This window comes from Symphalangus syndactylus, chromosome 8, assembly GCF_028878055.3.
Source record: "Symphalangus syndactylus isolate Jambi chromosome 8, NHGRI_mSymSyn1-v2.1_pri, whole genome shotgun sequence".
Taxonomy (NCBI): Eukaryota; Metazoa; Chordata; class Mammalia; order Primates; family Hylobatidae; genus Symphalangus; species Symphalangus syndactylus.
Window position 1 is genome coordinate 1782657 of NC_072430.2, and position 20719 is coordinate 1803375.

The window sequence follows — 20719 nt, forward strand, 5'->3', positions numbered from 1 at the left end:
CTGTTAGCTTAATGAACATATCAGTAATAAGTTTCACACAATACTTCTATGTAGTTTTTATTTGAAGATATTATTTTCCCCAATATAGGCCTCTTAGCGCTCAGAATGTCCAATTGCAGTTTCTACAGAAAGAGTGTTTCAGAAAGGCTCAATCAAAAGTAAGGTTCAACTCTGTTAGTTGAATGCACAGAACAGAAAGAAGTTTCATACAATGCTTCTGTGTAGTTTATATTTGAACATATTCTTTTTTCCACTATTACCCACTTAGCGCTACGAATGTCCAGTTGCATTTTCTACAGACAGAGTGTTTCAAAACTGCTCAATCAAAAGTATGGTTTAACTCTGTTAGCTGAATGCTCAGATCAGAAAGAAGTTTCACAGAATGCTTCTGTGTAGTTTATATTTGAATATATTCCTTTTTCCACTACTACTCTCTTAGCGCTCCAAATGTCCAGTTGCATTTTCTACAGAAAGAGTGTTCAGATCTGCTCAATCAAAAGTATGGTTTAACTCTGTTAGCTGAATGCACAGATCAGAAAGAAGTTTCACCGAATGATTCTGTGTAGTTTATATTTGGAGGCATTCCTTTTTCCACTATTACCCTCTTAGCGCTCCGAATCTCCACTTGCATTTTCTACAGAAAGAGGGTTTTAGAACGGCTCAATCAAAACTAACGTTCAACTCTTTTAGTTGAACAAACAGAACAGAAAGAAGTTTCACAGAATTCTTCTGTGTAGTTTTTATTTGTAGACATTCTTTTTCCCAATATAGGCCTCCTAGCGCTCAGAATGTCCAATTGCAGTTTCTACAGAAGGAGTGTTTCAGAACGGCTCAATCAAAAGTAAGGTTCAACTCTGTTAGTTGAATGCACAGAACAGAAAGAAGTTTCATACAATGCTTCTGTGTAGTTTATATTTGAACATATTTTTTTTCCACTATTACCCACTTAGCGCTACGAATGTCCAGTTGCATTTTCTACAGACAGAGTGTTTCAAAACTGCTCAATCAAAAGTATGGTTTAACTCTGTTAGCTGAATGCTCAGATCAGAAAGAAGTTTCACAGAATGCTTCTGTGTAGTTTATATTTGAATATATTCCTTTTTCCACTACTACGCTCTTAGCGCTCCAAATGTCCAGTTGCATTTTCTACAGAAAGAGTGTTCAGATCTGCTCAATCAAAAGTATGGTTTAACTCTGTTAGCTGAATGCACAGATCAGAAGGAAGTTTCACCGAATGATTCTGTGTAGTTTATATTTGAAGACATTCCTTTTTCCACTATTACCCACTTAGCGCTCCGAATCTCCACTTGCATTTTCTACAAAAAGAGTGTTTCATAACTGCTCAATCAAAAATATGTTTTATCTCTGTTAACTGAATTTACAGATCAGAAATAAGTTTCACAGAATGCATCTGTGTAGTTTTTATTTGAAGATATTCTTTTTCCCAATGTAGGCCTCTTAGCGCTTAGCATGTCCAATTGCAGTTTCTACAGAAAGAGTGTTTCAGAACGGCTCAATCAAAAGTAAGGTTCAACTCTGTTAGTTGAATGCACAGAACAGAAAGAATTTTCACAGAATGCTACTATGTAGTTTATATTTAAATATATTCCTTTTTCCACTATTACCCTCTTAGCGCTCCGAATCTCCACTTGCATTTTCTACAAAAAGAGTGTTTCATAACTGCTCAATCAAAAATATGTTTTATCTCTGTTAACTGAATTTACAGATCAGAAATATGTTTCACAGTATGCATCTGTGTAGTTTTTATTTGAAGATATTCTTTTTCCCAATGTAGGCCTCTTAGCGCTTAGCATGTCCAATTGCAGTTTCTACAGAAAGATTGTTTCAGAACGGCTCAATCAAAAGTAAGGTTCAACTCTGTTAGTTGAATGCACAGAACAGAAAGAATTTTCACAGAATGCTACTGTGTAGTTTATATTTAAATATATTCCTTTTTCCACTATTACCCTCTTAGCGCTCCGAATGTCCACTTGCATTTTCTACAGAAATAGTGTTCAGAACTGCGCAATCAAAAGTATGGTTTAACTCTGTTAGCTTAATGAACATATCAGAAATAAGTTTCACACAATGCTTCTGTGTAGTTTTTATTTGAAGATATTATTTTTCCCAATAGAGGCCTCTTAGCGCTCAGAATGTCCAATTGCAGTTTCTACAGAAAGAGTGTTTCAGAAAGACTCAATCAAAAGTAAGGTTCAACTCTGTTAGTTGAATGCACAGAACAGAAAGAAGTTTCATACAATGCTTCTGTGTAGTTTATATTTGAACATATTCTTTTTTCCACTATTACCCTCTTAGCGCTACGAATGTCCAGTTGCATTTTCTACAGACAGAGTGTTTCAAAACTGCTCAATCAAAAGTATGGTTTAACTCTGTTAGCTGAATGCTCAGATCAGAAAGGAGTTTCACAGAATGCTTCTGTGTAGTTTATATTTGAATATATTCCTTTTTCCACTACTACGCTCTTAGCGCTCCAAATGTCCAGTTGCATTTTCTACAGAAAGAGTGTTCAGATCTGCTCAATCAAAAGTATGGTTTAACTCTGTTAGCTGAATGCACAGATCAGAAAGAAGTTTCACAGAATGATTCTGTGTAGTTTATATTTGGAGACATTCCTTTTTCCACTATTACCCTCTTAGCGCTCCGAATCTCCACTTGCATTTTCTACAAAAAGAGTGTTTCATAACTGCTCAATCAAAAATATGTTTTATCTCTGTTAACTGAATTTATAGATCAGAAATAAGTTTTACAGAATGCATCTGTGTAGTTTTTATTTGAAGATATTCTTTTTCCCAATGTAGGCCTCTTAGCGCTTAGCATGTCCAATTGCAGTTTCTACAGAAAGAGTGTTTCAGAACGGCTCAATAAAAAGTAAGGTTCAACTCTGTTAGTTGAATGCACAGAACAGAAAGAATTTTCACAGAATGCTACTGTGTAGTTTATATTTGAATATATTCCTTTTTCCACTATTACCCTCTTAGCGCTCCGAATGTCCACTTGCATTTTCTACAGAAAGAGTGTTCAGAACTGCGTAATCAAAAGTATGGTTTAACTCTGTTAGCTTAATGAACATATCAGAAATAAGTTTCACACAATGCTTCTGTGTAGTTTTTATTTGAAGATATTATTTTTCCCAATAGAGGCCTCTTAGCGCTCAGAATGTCCAATTGCAGTTTCTACAGAAAGAGTGTTTCAGAACGGCTCAATCAAAAGTAAGGTTCAACTCTGTTAGTTGAATGCACAGAAGAGAAAGAAGTTTCATACACTGCTTCTGTGTAGTTTATATTTGAACATATTCTTTTTTCCACTATTACCCACTTAGTGCTACGAATGTCCAGTTGCATTTTCTACAGACAGAGTGTTTCAAAACTGCTCAATCAAAAGTATGGTTTAACTCTGTTAGCTGAATGCTCAGATCAGAAAGAAGTTTCACAGAATGCTTCTGTGTAGTTTATATTTGAATATATTCCTTTTTCCACTACTACACTCTTAGCGCTCCAAATGTCCAGTTGCATTTTCTACAGAAAGAGTGTTCAGATCTGCTCAATCAAAAGTATGGTTTAACTCTGTTAGCTGAATGCACAGATTAGAAAGAAGTTTCACAGAATGATCCTGTGTAGTTTACATTTGGAGACAGTCCTTTTTCCACTATTACCCTCTTAGCGCTCCGAATCTCCACTTGCATTTTCTACAGAAAGAGTGTTTCACAACGGCTCAATCAAAACTAAGGTTCAACTCTTTTAGTTGAACAAACAGAACAGAAAGTAGTTTCACACAATTCTTCTGTGTAGTTTTTATTTGTAGACATTCTTTTTCCCAATATAGGCCTCTTAGCGCTCAGGATGTCCAAATGCAGTTTCTACAGAAAGAGTGTTTCAGAAAGGCTCAATCAAAAGTAAGGTTCAACTCTGTTAGTTGAATGCACAGAACAGAAAGAAGTTTCATACAATGCTTCTGTGTAGTTTATATTTGAACATATTCTTTTTTCCACTATTACCCACTTAGCGCTACGAATGTCCAGTTGCATTTTCTACAGACAGAGTGTTTCAAAACTGCTCAATCAAAAGTATGGTTTAACTCTGTTAGCTGAATGCTCAGATCAGAAAGGAGTTTCACAGAATGCTTCTGTGTAGTTTATATTTGAATATATTCCTTTTTCCACTACTACGCTCTTAGCGCTCCAAATGTCCAGTTGCATTTTCTACAGAAAGAGTGTTCAGATCTGCTCAATCAAACGTATGGTTTAACTCTGTTAGCTGAATGCACAGAGCAGAAGGAAGTTTCACCGAATGATTCTGTGTAGTTTATATTTGAAGACATTCCTTTTTCCACTATTAACCTCTTAGCGCTCCGAATCTCCACTTGCATTTTCTACAAAAAGAGTGTTTCATAACTGCTCAATCAAAAATATGTTTTATCTCTGTTAACTGAATTTACAGATCAGAAATAAGTTTCACAGAATGCATCTGTGTAGTTTTTATTTGAAGATATTCTTTTTCCCAATGTAGGCCTCTTAGCGCTTAGCATGTCCAATTGCAGTTTCTACAGAAAGAGTGTTTCAGAACGGCTCAATCAAAAGTAAGGTTCAACTCTGTTAGTTGAATGCACAGAACAGAAAGAATTTTCACAGAATGCTACTGTGTAGTTTATATTTAAATATATTCCTTTTTCCACTATTACCCTCTTAGCGCTCCGAATCTCCACTTGCATTTTCTACAAAAAGAGTGTTTCATAACTGCTCAATCAAAAATATGTTTTATCTCTGTTAACTGAATTTACAGATCAGAAATAAGTTTCACAGAATGCATCTGTGTAGTTTTTATTTGAAGATATTCTTTTTCCCAATGTAGGCCTCTTAGCGCTTAGCATGTCCAATTGCAGTTTCTACAGAAAGAGTGTTTCAGAACGGCTCAATCAAAAGTAAGGTTCAACTCTGTTAGTTGAATGCACAGAACAGAAAGAATTTTCACAGAATGCTACTGTGTAGTTTATATTTAAATATATTCCTTTTTCCACTATTACCCTCTTAGCGCTCCGAATCTCCACTTGCATTTTCTACAAAAAGAGTGTTTCATAACTGCTCAATCAAAAATATGTTTTATCTCTGTTAACTGAATTTACAGATCAGAAATATGTTTCACAGAATGCATCTGTGTAGTTTTTATTTGAAGATATTCTTTTTCCCAATGTAGGCCTCTTAGCGCTTAGCATGTCCAATTGCAGTTTCTACAGAAAGAGTGTTTCAGAACGGCTCAATCAAAAGTAAGGTTCAACTCTGTTAGTTGAATGCACAGAACACAGAGAATTTTCACAGAATGCTACTGTGTAGTTTATATTTAAATATATTCCTTTTTCCACTATTACCCTCTTAGCGCTCCGAATGTCCACTTGCATTTTCTACAGAAATAGTGTTCAGAACTGCGCAATCAAAAGTATGGTTTAACTCTGTTAGCTTAATGAACATATCAGAAATAAGTTTCACACAATGCTTCTGTGTAGTTTTTATTTGAAGATATTATTTTTCCCAATAGAGGCCTCTTAGCGCTCAGAATGTCCAATTGCAGTTTCTACAGAAAGAGTGTTTCAGAAAGACTCAATCAAAAGTAAGGTTCAACTCTGTTAGTTGAATGCACAGAACAGAAAGAATTTTCATACAATGCTTCTGTGTAGTTTATATTTGAACATATTCTTTTTTCCACTATTACCCACTTAGCGCTACGAATGTCCAGTTGCATTTTCTACAGACAGAGTGTTTCAAAACTGCTCAATCAAAAGTATGGTTTAACTCTGTTAGCTGAATGCTCAGATCAGAAAGAAGTTTCACAGAATGTTTCTGTGTAGTTTATATTTGAATATATTCCTTTTTCCACTACTACTCTCTTAGCGCTCCAAATGTCCAGTTGCATTTTCTACAGAAAGAGTGTTCAGATCTGCTCAATCAACGGTATGGTTTAACTCTGTTAGCTGAATGCACAGATCAGAAAGAAGTTTCACCGAATGATTCTGTGTAGTTTATATTTGGAGACATTCCTTTTTCCACTATTACCCTCTTAGCGCTCCGAATCTCCACTTGCATTTTCTACAGAAAGAGTGTTTCAGAACGGCTCAATCAAAACTAAGGTTCAACTCTTTTAGTTGAACAAACAGAACAGAAAGAAGTTTCACACAATTCTTCTGTGTAGTTTTTATTTGTAGACATTCTTTTTCCCAATATAGGCCTCCTAGCGCTCAGAATGTCCAATTGCAGTTTCTACAGAAAGAGTGTTTCAGAACGGCTCAATCAAAAGTAAGGTTCAACTCTGTTAGTTGAATGCACAGAACAGAAAGAAGTTTCATACAATGCTTCTGTGTAGTTTATATTTGAATATATTCTTTTTTCCACTATTACCCACTTAGCGCTACGAATGTCCAGTTGCATTTTCTACAGACAGAGAGTTTCAAAACTGCTCAATCAAAAGTATGGTTTAACTCTGTTAGCTGAATGCTCAGATCAGAAAGGAGTTTCACAGAATGCTTCTGTGTAGTTTATATTTGAATATATTCCTTTTTCCACTACTACGCTCTTAGCGCTCCAAATGTCCAGTTGCATTTTCTACAGAAAGAGTGTTCAGATCTGCTCAATCAAAAGTATGGTTTAACTCTGTTAGCTGAATGCTCAGATCAGAAAGAAGTTTCACAGAATGATTCTGTGTAGTTTATATTTGAAGACATTCCTTTTTCCACTATTACCCTCTTAGCGCTCCGAATCTCCACTTGCATTTTCTACAAAAAGAGTGTTTCATAACTGCTCAATCAAAAATATGTTTTATCTCTGTTAACTGAATTTACAGATCAGAAATAAGTTTCACAGAATGCATCTGTGTAGTTTTTATTTGAAGATATTCTTTTTCCCAATGTAGGCCTCTTAGCGCTTAGCATGTCCAATTGCAGTTTCTACAGAAAGAGTGTTTCAGAACGGCTCAATCAAAAGTAAGGTTCAACTCTGTTAGTTGAATGCACAGAACAGAAAGAATTTTCACAGAATGCTACTGTGTAGTTTATATTTGAATATATTCCTTTTTCCACTATTACCCTCTTAGCGCTCCGAATGTCCACTTGCATTTTCTACAGAAAGAGTGTTCAGAACTGCGCAATCAAAAGTATGGTTTAACTCTGTTAGCTTAATGAACATATCAGTAATAAGTTTCACACAATACTTCTATGTAGTTTTTATTTGAAGATATTATTTTCCCCAATATAGGCCTCTTAGCGCTCAGAATGTCCAATTGCAGTTTCTACAGAAAGAGTGTTTCAGAAAGGCTCAATCAAAAGTAAGGTTCAACTCTGTTAGTTGAATGCACAGAACAGAAAGAAGTTTCATACAATGCTTCTGTGTAGTTTATATTTGAACATATTCTTTTTTCCACTATTACCCACTTAGCGCTACGAATGTCCAGTTGCATTTTCTACAGACAGAGTGTTTCAAAACTGCTCAATCAAAAGTATGGTTTAACTCTGTTAGCTGAATGCTCAGATCAGAAAGAAGTTTCACAGAATGCTTCTGTGTAGTTTATATTTGAATATATTCCTTTTTCCACTACTACTCTCTTAGCGCTCCAAATGTCCAGTTGCATTTTCTACAGAAAGAGTGTTCAGATCTGCTCAATCAAAAGTATGGTTTAACTCTGTTAGCTGAATGCACAGATCAGAAAGAAGTTTCACCGAATGATTCTGTGTAGTTTGTATTTGGAGGCATTCCTTTTTCCACTATTACCCTCTTAGCGCTGCGAATCTCCACTTGCATTTTCTACAGAAAGAGTGTTTCAGAACGGCTCAATCAAAACTAAGGTTCAACTCTTTTAGTTGAACAAACAGAACAGAAAGAAGTTTCACACAATTCTTCTGTGTAGTTTTTATTTGTAGACATTCTTTTTCCCAATATAGGCCTCCTAGCGCTCAGAATGTCCAATTGCAGTTTCTACAGAAGGAGTGTTTCAGAACGGCTCAATCAAAAGTAAGGTTCAACTCTGTTAGTTGAATGCACAGAACAGAAAGAAGTTTCATACAATGCTTCTGTGTAGTTTATATTTGAACATATTCTTTTTTCCACTATTACCCACTTAGCGCTACGAATGTCCAGTTGCATTTTCTACAGACAGAGTGTTTCAAAACTGCTCAATCAAAAGTATGGTTTAACTCTGTTAGCTGAATGCTCAGATCAGAAAGAAGTTTCGCAGAATGCTTCTGTGTAGTTTATATTTGAATATATTCCTTTTTCCACTACTACGCTCTTAGCGCTCCAAATGTCCAGTTGCATTTTCTACAGAAAGAGTGTTCAGATCTGTTCAATCAAAAGTATGGTTTAACTCTGTTAGCTGAATGCACAGATCAGAAGGAAGTTTCACCGAATGATTCTGTGTAGTTTATATTTGAAGACATTCCTTTTTCCACTGTTACCCACTTAGCGCTCCGAATCTCCACTTGCATTTTCTACAAAAAGAGTGTTTCATAACTGCTCAATCAAAAATATGTTTTATCTCTGTTAACTGAATTAACAGATCAGAAATATGTTTCACAGAATGCATCTGTGTAGTTTTTATTTGAAGATATTCTTTTTCCCAATGTAGGCCTCTTAGCGCTTAGCATGTCCAATTGCAGTTTCTACAGAAAGAGTGTTTCAGAACGGCTCAATCAAAAGTAAGGTTCAACTCTGTTAGTTGAATGCACAGAACAGAAAGAATTTTCACAGAATGCTACTGTGTAGTTTATATTTAAATATATTCCTTTTTAAACTATTACCCTCTTAGCGCTCCGAATCTCCACTTGCATTTTCTACAAAAAGAGTGTTTCATAACTGCTCAATCAAAAATATGTTTTATCTCTGTTAACTGAATTTACAGATCAGAAATATGTTTCACAGTATGCATCTGTGTAGTTTTTATTTGAAGATATTCTTTTTCCCAATGTAGGCCTCTTAGCGCTTAGCATGTCCAATTGCAGTTTCTACAGAAAGAGTGTTTCAGAACGGCTCAATCAAAAGTAAGGTTCAACTCTGTTAGTTGAATGCACAGAACAGAAAGAATTTTCACAGAATGCTACTGTGTAGTTTATATTTAAATATATTCCTTTTTCCACTACTACCCTCTTAGCGCTCCGAATGTCCACTTGCATTTTCTACAGAAATAGTGTTCAGAACTGCGCAATCAAAAGTATGGTTTAACTCTGTTAGCTTAATGAACATATCAGAAATAAGTTTCACACAATGCTTCTGTGTAGTTTTTATTTGAAGATATTATTTTTCCCAATAGAGGCCTCTTAGCGCTCAGAATGTCCAATTGCAGTTTCTACAGAAAGAGTGTTTCAGAAAGACTCAATCAAAAGTAAGGTTCAACTCTGTTAGTTGAATGCACAGAACAGAAAGAAGTTTCATACAATGCTTCTGTGTAGTTTATATTTGAACATATTCTTTTTTCCACTATTACCCACTTAGCGCTACGAATGTCCAGTTGCATTTTCTACAGAGAGAATGTTTCAAAACTGCTCAATCAAAAGTATGGTTTAACTCTGTTAGCTGAATGCTCAGATCAGAAAGAAGTTTCACAGAATGCTTCTGTGTAGTTTATATTTGAATATATTCCTTTTTCCACTACTACTCTCTTAGCGCTCCAAATGTCCAGTTGCATTTTCTACAGAAAGAGTGTTCAGATCTGCTCAATCACCGGTATGGTTTAACTCTGTTAGCTGAATGCACAGATCAGAAAGAAGTTTCACCGAATGATTCTGTGTAGTTTATATTTGGAGATATTCCTTTTTCCACTATTACCCTCTTAGCGCTCCGAATCTCCACTTGCATTTTCTACAGAAAGAGTGTTTCAGAACGGCTCAATCAAAACTAAGGTTCAACTCTTTTAGTTGAACAAACAGAACAGAAAGAAGTTTCACACAATTCTTCTGTGTAGTTTTTATTTGTAGACATTCTTTTTCCCAATATAGGCCTCCTAGCGCTCAGAATGTCCAATTGCAGTTTCTACAGAAAGAGTGTTTCAGAACGGCTCAATCAAAAGTAAGGTTCAACTCTGTTAGTTGAATGCACAGAACAGAAAGAAGTTTCATACAATGCTTCTGTGTAGTTTATATTTGAACATATTCTTTTTTCCACTATTACCCACTTAGCGCTACGAATGTCCAGTTGCCTTTTCTACAGACAGAGTGTTTCAAAACTGCTCAATCAAAAGTATGGTTTAATTCTGTTAGCTGAATGCTCAGATCAGAAAGAAGTTTCACAGAATGCTTCTGTGTAGTTTATATTTGAATATATTCCTTTTTCCACTACTACGCTCTTAGCGCTCCAAATGTCCAGTTGCATTGTCTACAGAAAGAGTGTTCAGATCTGCTCAATCAAAAGTATGGTTTAACTCTGTTAGCTGAATGCACAGATCAGAAGGAAGTTTCACCGAATTATTCTGTGTAGTTTATATTTGAAGACATTCTTTTTTCCACTATTACCCCCTTAGCGCTCCGAATCTCCACTTGCATTTTCTACAAAAAGAGTGTTTCATAACTGCTCAATCAAAAATATGTTTTATCTCTGTTAACTGAATTTACAGATCAGAAATAAGTTTCACAGAATGCATCTGTGTAGTTTTTATTTGAAGATATTCTTTTTCCCAATGTAGGCCTCTTAGCGCTTAGCATGTCCAATTGCAGTTTCTACAGAAAGAGTGTTTCAGAACGGCTCAATCAAAAGTAAGGTTCAACTCTGTTAGTTGAATGCACAGAACAGAAAGAATTTTCACAGAATGCTACTGTGTAGTTTATATTTAAATATATTCCTTTTTCCAGTATTACCCTCTTAGCGCTCCGAATCTCCACTTGCATTTTCTACAAAAAGAGTGTTTCATAACTGCTCAATCAAAAATATGTTTTATCTCTGTTAACTGAATTTACAGATCAGAAATATGTTTCACAGTATGCATCTGTGTAGTTTTTATTTGAAGATATTCTTTTTCCCAATGTAGGCCTCTTAGCGCTTAGCATGTCCAATTGCAGTTTCTACAGATAGAGTGTTTCAGAACGGCTCAATCAAAAGTAAGGTTCAACTCTGTTAGTTGAATGCACAGAACAGAAAGAATTTTCACAGAATGCTACTGTGTAGTTTATATTTAAATATATTCCTTTTTCCACTATTACCCTCTTAGAGCTCCGAATGTCCACTTGCATTTTCTACAGAAATAGTGTTCAGAACTGCGCAATCAAAAGTATGGTTTAACTCTGTTAGCTTAATGAACATATCAGAAATAAGTTTCACACAATGCTTCTGTGTAGTTTTTATTTGAAGATATTATTTTTCCCAATAGAGGCCTCTTAGCGCTCAGAATGTCCAATTGCAGTTTCTACAGAAAGAGTGTTTCAGAAAGACTCAATCAAAAGTAAGGTTCAACTCTGTTAGTTGAATGCACAGAACAGAAAGAAGTTTCATACAATGCTTCTGTGTAGTTTATATTTGAACATATTCTTTTTTCCACTATTACCCACTTAGCGCTACGAATGTCCAGTTGCATTTTCTACAGACAGAGTGTTTCAAAACTGCTCAATCAAAAGTATGGTTTAACTCTGTTAGCTGAATGCTCAGATCAGAAAGAAGTTTCACAGAATGCTTCTGTGTAGTTTATATTTGAATATATTCCTTTTTCCACTACTACTCTCTTAGCGCTCCAAATGTCCAGTTGCATTTTCTACAGAAAGAGTGTTCAGATCTGCTCAATCAACGGTATGGTTTAACTCTGTTAGCTGAATGCACAGATCAGAAAGAAGTTTCACCGGATGATTCTGTGTAGTTTATATTTGGAGATATTCCTTTTTCCACTATTACCCTCTTAGCGCTCCGAATCTCCACTTGCATTTTCTACAGAAAGAGTGTTTCAGAACGGCTCAATCAAAACTAAGGTTCAACTCTTTTAGTTGAACAAACAGAACAGAAAGAAGTTTCACACAATTCTTCTGTGTGGTTTTTATTTGTAGACATTCTTTTTCCCAATATAGGCCTCCTAGCGCTCAGAATGTCCAATTGCAGTTTCTACAGAAAGAGTGTTTCAGAACGGCTCAATCAAAAGTAAGGTTCAACTCTGTTAGTTGAATGCACAGAACAGAAAGAAGTTTCATACAATGCTTCTGTGTAGTTTATATTTGAACATATTTTTTTTTCCACTATTACCCACTTAGCGCTACGAATGTCCAGTTGTCTTTTCTACAGACAGAGTGTTTCAAAACTGCTCAATCAAAAGTATGGTTTAATTCTGTTAGCTGAATGCTCAGATCAGAAAGAATTTTCACAGAATGCTTCTGTGTAGTTTATATTTGAATATATTCCTTTTTCCACTACTACGCTCTTAGCGCTCCAAATGTCCAGTTGCATTTTCTACAGAAAGAGTGTTCAGATCTGCTCAATCAAAAGTATGGTTTAACTCTGTTAGCTGAATGCACAGATCAGAAGGAAGTTTCACCGAATGATTCTGTGTAGTTTATATTTGAAGACATTCCTTTTTCCACTATTACCCCCTTAGCGCTCCGAATCTCCACTTGCATTTTCTACAAAAAGAGTGTTTCATAACTGCTCAATCAAAAATATGTTTTATCTCTGTTAACTGAATTTACAGATCAGAAATAAGTTTCACAGAATGCATCTGTGTAGTTTTTATTTGAAGATATTCTTTTTCCCAATGTAGGCCTCTTAGCGCTTAGCATGTCCAATTGCAGTTTCTACAGAAAGAGTGTTTCAGAACGGCTCAATCAAAAGTAAGGTTCAACTCTGTTAGTTGAATGCACAGAACAGAAAGAATTTTCACAGAATGCTACTGTGTAGTTTATATTTGAATATATTCCTTTTTCCACTATTACCCTCTTAGCGCTCCGAATGTACACTTGCATTTTCTACAGAAAGAGTGTTCAGAACTGCGCAATCAAAAGTATGGTTTAAATCTGTTAGCTTAATGAACATATCAGAAATATGTTTCACACAATGCTTCTGTGTAGTTTTTATTTGAAGATATTATTTTTCCCAATAGAGGCCTCTTAGCGCTCAGAATGTCTAATTGCAGTTTCTACAGAAAGAGTGTTTCAGAAAGGCTCAATGAAAAGTAAGGTTCAACTCTTTTAGTTGAATGCACAGAACAGAAAGTAGTTTCGTACAATGCTTCTGTGTAGTTTATATTTGAACATATTCTTTTTTCCACTATTACCCACTTAGCGCTACGAATGTCCAGTTGCATTTTCTACAGACAGAGGGTTTCAAAACTGCTCAATCAAAAGTATGGTTTAACTCTGTTAGCTGAATGCTCAGATCAGAAAGAAGTTTCACAGAATGCTTCTGTGTAGTTTATATTTGAATATATTCCTTTTTCCACTACTACGCTCTTAGCGCTCCAAATGTCCAGTTGCATTTTCTACAGAAAGAGTGTTCAGATCTGCTCAATCAAAAGTATGGTTTAACTCTGTTAGCTGAATGCACAGATCAGAAAGAAGTTTCACAGAATGATTCTGTGTAGTTTATATTTGGAGACATTCCTTTTTCCACTATTACCCTCTTAGCGCTCCGAATCTCCACTTGCATTTTCTACAGAAAGAGTGTTTCAGAACGGCTCAATCAAAACTAAGATTCAACTCTTTTAGTTGAACAAACAGAACAGAAAGAAGTTTCACACAATTCTTCTGTGTAGTTTTTATTTGTAGACATTCTTTTTCCCAATATAGGCCTCTTAGCGCTCAGAATGTCCAATTGCAGTTTCTACAGAAAGAGTGTTTCAGAACGGCTCAATCAAAAGTAAGGTTCAACTCTATTAGTTGAATGCACAGAACAGAAAGAAGTTTCATACAATGCTTCTGTGTAGTTTATATTTGAACATATTCTTTTGTCCACTATTACCCACTTAGCGCTACGAATGTCCAGTTGCATTTTCTACAGACAGAGTGTTTCAAAACTGCTCAATCAAAAGTATGGTTTAACTCAGTTAGCTGAATGCTCAGATCAGAAAGAAGTTTCACAGAATGCTTCTGTGTAGTTTATATTTGAATATATTCCTTTTTCCACTACTACGCTCTTAGCGCTCCAAATGTCCAGTTGCATTTTCTACAGAAAGAGTGTTCAGATCTGCTCAATCAAAAGTATGATTTAACTCTGTCAGCTGAATGCACAGATCAGAAAGAAGTTTCACCGAATGATTCTGTGTAGTTTATAATTGAAGACATTCCTTTTTCCACTATTACCCTCTTAGCGCTCCGAATCTCCACTTGCATTTTCTACAGAAAGAGTGTTTCAGAACCGCTCAATCAAAACTAAGGTTCAACACTTTTAGTTGAATGAACAGAACAGAAAGAAGTTTCACAGAATGCTTCTGTGTAGTTTTTATTTGTAGATATTCTTTTTCCCAATATAGGCCTCTTAGCGCTCAGAATGTCCAATTGCAGTTTCTACAGAAAGAGTGTTTCAGAACGGCTCAATCAAAAGTAAGGTTCAACCCCGGTAGTTGAATGCAGAGAACAGAAAGACGTTTCACAGAATGCTTCTGTGTAGTTTATATTTTATATATTCCTTTTTCCAATATTACCCTCTTAGCGCTCCGAATGTCCACTTGCATTTTCTACAAAAGAGTGTTCTGAACTGCGCAATCAAAAGTATGGTTTAACTCTGTTAGCTGAATGCACATATCAGAAATAAGTTTCAAACAATGCTTCTGTGTAGTTTTTATTTGAAGATATTATTTTTCCCAATATAGGCCTCTTAGCGCTCAGAATGTCCAATTGCAGTTTCTACAGAAAGAGTGTTTCAGAACGGCTCAATCAAATGTAAGGTTCAACTCTCTTAGTTGAATGCACAGAACAGAAAGCAGTTTCACAGAATGCTTCTGTGTAGTATTTAGTTGAAGATACTCCTTTTTGGACTATTACCCACTTAGCGCTCCGAATATCCACTGGCAGTTTCTACAAAAACAGTGTTTCAGAACTGCTCCTTCAAAAGTAAGGTTCAACTCTGTTAGTTGAATGCGGAGAACAGAGGGGGTTTCAGAGAATGCTTCCGTGTAGTTTTTAATTGGAGATATTCCTTTTTCCTCTATTACAATCTTAGCGCTCCGAATGTCCACTTGCATTTTCAACAAAAAGAGTATTTCATAACTGCCCAATCAAAAATATGGTTAAGCTCTGTTAACTGAATTTACAGATCATAAATAAGTTTCACAGAATGCATCTGTGTAGTTTTTATTTGAAGATATTCTTTTTCCCAATGTAGGCCTCTTAGCGATTAGAATATCCAATTGCAGTTCCTACAAAAAGAGTGTTTCAGAACGGCTCAATCAAAAGTAAGGTTCAACCCTGTTAGTTCAATGCACAGAACAGAAAGAAGTTTCACAGAATGCTACTGTGTAGTTTATATTTGAATATATTACTTTTTCCACTATTACCCTCTTAGCGCTCCGAATGTCCACTTGCATTTTCTACAGAAATAGTGTTCGGAACTGCGCAATCAAAAGTATGGTTTAACTCTGTTAGCTGAATGCACATATCAGAAATAAGTTTCACACAATGCTTCTGTGTAGTTTGTATTTGAAGATTTTATTTTACCCAATATAGGCCTCTTAGCGCTCAGAATGTCCAATTGCAGTTTCTACAGAAAGAGTGTTTCAGAACGGCTCAAACAAAAGTAAGGTTCAACTCTTTTAGTTGAATGAACAGAACAGAATGAAGTTTCACAGAATGCTTCTGTGTAGTTTTTATTTGTAGATATACTTTTTCCCAATATAGGCCTCTTAGCGCTCAGAATGTCCAATTGCAGTTACTACAGAAAGAGTGTTTCAGAACGGCTCAATCAAAAGTAAGGTTCAAATCTGTTTGTTGAATGCACAGAACAGAAAGGAGTTTCATACAATGCTTCTGTGTAGTTTATATTTGAACATATTCTTTTTTCCACTATTACCCACTTAGCGCTACGAATGTCCAGTTGCATTTTCTACAGACAGAGTGTTTCAAAACTGCTCAATCAAAAGTATGGTTTAACTCTGTTAGCTTAATGCTCAGATCAGAAAGAATTTTCACAGAATGCTTCTGTGTAGTTTATATTTGAATATATTACTTTTTCCACTCCTACCCTCTTAGCTCTCCAAATGTCCAGTTGCATTTTCTATAGAAAGAGTGTTCAGATCTGCTCAATCAAAAGTATGGTTTAACTCTGTTAGCTGAATGCACAGATCAGAAATAAGTATCACAGAATGCTTCTGTGTAGTTTTTATTTGTAGATATTCTTTTTCCCAATATAGGCCTCTTAGCGCTCAGAATGTCCAATTGCATTTTCTACAGAAAGAGTGTTTCAGAACGGCTCAATCAAACTAAGGTACAACTCTTTTACTTGAATGAACAGAACAGAAAGAAGTTTCACAGAATGCTTCTGTGTACTTTTTATTTGTAGATATTCATTTTCCCAATATAGGCCTCTTAGCGCTCAGAATGTCCAATTGCAGTTTCTACAGAAAGAGTGTTTCAGAACGGCTCAATCATAAGTAAGGTTCAACCCTGGAAATTGAATGCGTAGAACAGAAAGAAGTTTCACAGAATGCTTCTGTGTAGTTTATATTTGAATATATTCCTTTTTCCACTATTACCCTCTTAGCGCTCCGAATGTCCACTTGCATTTTCTACAGAAAGTGTGTTCTGAACTGCGCAATCAAAAGTATGGTTTAACTCTGTTAGCTGAATGCACATATCAGAAATAAGTTTCAAACAATGCTTCTGTGTAGTTTTTATTTGAAGATATTATTTTTCCCAATATAGGCCTCTTAGCGCTCAGAATGTCCAATTGCAGTTTCTACAGAAAGAGTGTTTCAGAACGGCTCAATCAAATGTAAGGTTCAACTCTCTTAGTTGAATGCACAGAACAGAAAAAAGTTTCACAGAATGCTTCTGTGTAGTATTTAGTTGAAAATACTCCTTTTTGGACTATTACCCACTTAGCGTTCCGAATATCCACTGGCAGTTTCTGCACAAAGAGTGTTTCAGAACTGCTCCTTCAAAAGTAAGCCTCAACTCTGTTAGTTGAATGCGGAGAACAGAAAGGGGTTTCAGAGAATGCTTCTGTGTAGTTTTTATTTGGAGATATTCCTTTTTCCTCTATTACAATCTTAACACTCCGAATGTCCACTTGCATTTTCTACAGAAAGAGTGCTTCATAACTGCTCAATCAAAAATATGGTTTAGCTCTTTTAACTGAATTTACAGATCAGAAATAAGTTTCACAGAATGCATCTGTGTAGTTTTTATTTGAAGATATTCTTTTTCCCAATGTAGGCCTCTTAGCCCTTAGAATGTAAAATTGCAGTTTCTACAGAAAGAGTGTTTCAGAACGGCTCAATCAAAAGTAAGGTTCAACTCTGTTAGTTGAATGCAGAGAACAGAAAGAAGTTTCACAGAATGCTACTGTGTAGTTTATATTTGAATATATTCCTTTTTCCACTATTACCCTCTTAGCGCTCCGAATGTCCACTTGCATTTTCTACAGAAAGAGTGTTCGGAACTGCGCAATCAAAAGTATGGTTTAACTCTGTTTGGTGAATGCACATATCAGAAATAAGTCTCACACAATGCTTCTGTGTAGTTTTTATTTGAAGATATTATTTTTCCCAATATAGGCCTCTTAGCGCTCAGAATGTCCAATTGCATTTTCTACAGAAAGAGTGTTTCAGAACGGCTCAATCAAAAGTAAGGTTCAACTCTGTTAGTTGAATGCACAGAACAGAAAGAAGTTTCATACAATGCTTCTGTGTAGTTTATATTTGAACATATTCTTTTTTCCACTATTACCCACTTAGCGCTACGAATATCCAGTTGCATTTTCTACAGACAGAGTGTTTCAAAACTGCTCAATCAAAAGTATGGTTTAACTCTGTTAGCTGAATGCTCAGATCAGAAAGAAGTTTCACAGAATGCTTCTGTGTAGTTTATATTTGAATATATTCCTTTTCCACTACTACACTCTTAGCGCTCCAAATATCCAGTTGCATTTTCTACAGAAAGAGTGTTCAGATCTGCTGAATCAAAAGTATGGTTTAACTCTGTTAGCTGAATGCACAGATCAGAAAGAAGTTTCACCGAATGATTCTGTGTAGTTTATATTTGCAGACATTCCTTTTTCCACTATTACCCTCTTAGCGCTCCGAATCTCCACTTGCATTTTCTACAGAAAGAGTGTTTCAGAACGGCTCATTCAAAACTAAGGTTCAACTCTTTTAGTTGAATGAACAGAACAGAAAGAAGTTTCACAGAATGCTTCTGTGTAGTTTTTATTTGTAGATATTCTCTTTCCCAATATAGGCCTCTTAGCGCTCAGAATGTCCAATTGCAGTTTCTACAGAAAGAGTGTTTCAGAACGGCTCAATCAAAACTAAGGTTCAACTCTTTTAGTTGAATGAACAGAACAGAAAGATGTTTCACAGAATGCTACTGTGTAGTTTATATTTGAATATGTTCCTTTTTCCACTCTTACCCTCATAGCGCTCCGAATGTCCACTTGCATTTTCCACAGAAAGAGTGTTCTGAACTGCGCAATCAAAAGTATGGTTTAACTCTGTTAGCTGAATGCACATATCAGAAATAAGTTACAAACAATGCTTCTGTGTAGTTTTTATTTGTAGATATTATTTTTCCCAATATAGGCCTCTTAGCACTCAGAATGTCCAATTCCAGTTTCTACAGAAAGAGTGTTTCAGAACGGCTCAATCAAATGAAAGGTTCAACTCTCTTAGTTGAATGCACAGAACAGAAAGAAGTTTCACAGAATGCTTCTGTGTAGTATTTAGTTGAAGATACTCCTTTTTGGACTATTACCCAATTAGCGCTCCGAATATCCACTGGCAGTTTCTACACAAAGAGTGTTTCAGAACTGCTCCTTCGAAAGTAAGGCTCAAATCTCTTAGTTGAATGCGGAGAACAGAAAGGGGTTTCAGAGAATGCTTCTGTGTAGTTTTTAATTGGAGATATTCCTTTTTCCTCTATTACAATCTTAGCGCTCCGAATGTCCACTTGCATTTTCTACAAAAAGAGTGTTTCATAACTGCTCAATCAAAAATATGGTTTAGCTCTGTTATCTGAATTTACAGATCAGAAATAAGTTTCACAGAATGCATCTGTGTAGTTTTTATTTGAAGATATTATTTTTCCCAATGTAGGTCTCTTAGCGCTTAGAATGTCCAATTGCAGTTTCTACAGAAAGAGTGTTTCAGAACGGCTCAATCAAAAGTAAGGTTCAACTCTTTTATTTGAATGCACAGAACAGAAAGTAGTTTCATACAATGCTTCTGTGTAGTTTATATTTGAACATATTCTTTTTTCCAATATTACCCACTTAGCGCTACGAATGACCAGTTGCATTTTCTACAGACAGAGTGTTTCAAAACTGCTCAATCAAAAGTATGGTTTAACTCTGTTAGCTGAATGCTCAGATCAGAAAGAAGTTTCACAGAATGCTTCTGTGTAGTTTATATTTGAATATATTCCTTTTTCCACTACTACCCTCTTAGCGCTCCAAATGTCCAGTTGCATTTTCTACAGAAAGAGTGTTCAGATCTGCTGAATCAAAAGTATGGTTTAACTCTGTTAGCTTAATGCACAGATCAGAAAGAAGTTTCACAGAATCATTCTGTGCAGTTTATATTTGAAGACATTCCATTTTCCACTATTACCCTCTTAGCGCTCCGAATCTCCACTTGCATTTTCTACAGAAAGAGTGTTTCAGAACGGCTCAATCAAATCTCAGGTTCAAATCTGTTAGTTGAATGCACAGAACAGAATGTAGTTTCACAGATTGCTTCTGTGTAGTTTGTAGTTGAAGATATTCCTTTTTCCACTGTTACCCTCTTAGAGCTCAGAATGTCCACTTGCATTTTCTACAGAAAGTGTGTTCAGACCTGCTCTATCAAAAGTATGATTTAACTCTGTTAGGTGAATGCACAAATCAGAAATAAGTTTCACAGAATTCTTCTGTGTAGTTTATATATGAAGATATTCCATTTTCCACTATTACCCACTTAGCTCTCTGAATGTCCAGTTGCATTTTCTACAAAAAGAGTGTTTCAGAACTGCTCAATCAAAAGTATGGTTTAGCTCTCTTAGCTGAATGCACAGATCAGAAAGATGTTTCACAGAATGCTGCTGTGTAGTGTTTATATGGAGATATTCTTTTTACCAATATTGGCCTCTTAGCGCACAGAATGTCCAATTGCAGTTTCTACAGAAAGAGTGTTTCAGAAAGGCTCAATCAAAAGTAAGGTTCAACTCTGTTAGTTGAATGAACAGAACAGAAAGATGTTTCAGAGAATGATTCTGTGTAGTTTATATTTGAAGATATTCCTTTTTCCACTATTACCTTCTAAGCGCTCCGAATGTCCACTTGCATTTTCTACAGAAAGAGTGTTTCCGAACTGCTCAATCAAAAGTATGGTTTAACTCTGTTAGCTGAATGCACAGATCAGTACGAAGTTTCACAGAATGTTTCTGTGTAGTTTTCATTTGAAGATAGTCCTTTCTCATATATAGGCCTCTTAGCGCTCCGAATATCCAATTGCAGTTTCTACAGAAAGAGTGTTTCAGAACGGCTCAATGAAAAGTAGGGTTCAACTCTTTTAGTTGAATTCACAGAACAGAAAGATGTTTCACAGAATGCTTCTGTGTAGTATTTATTTGA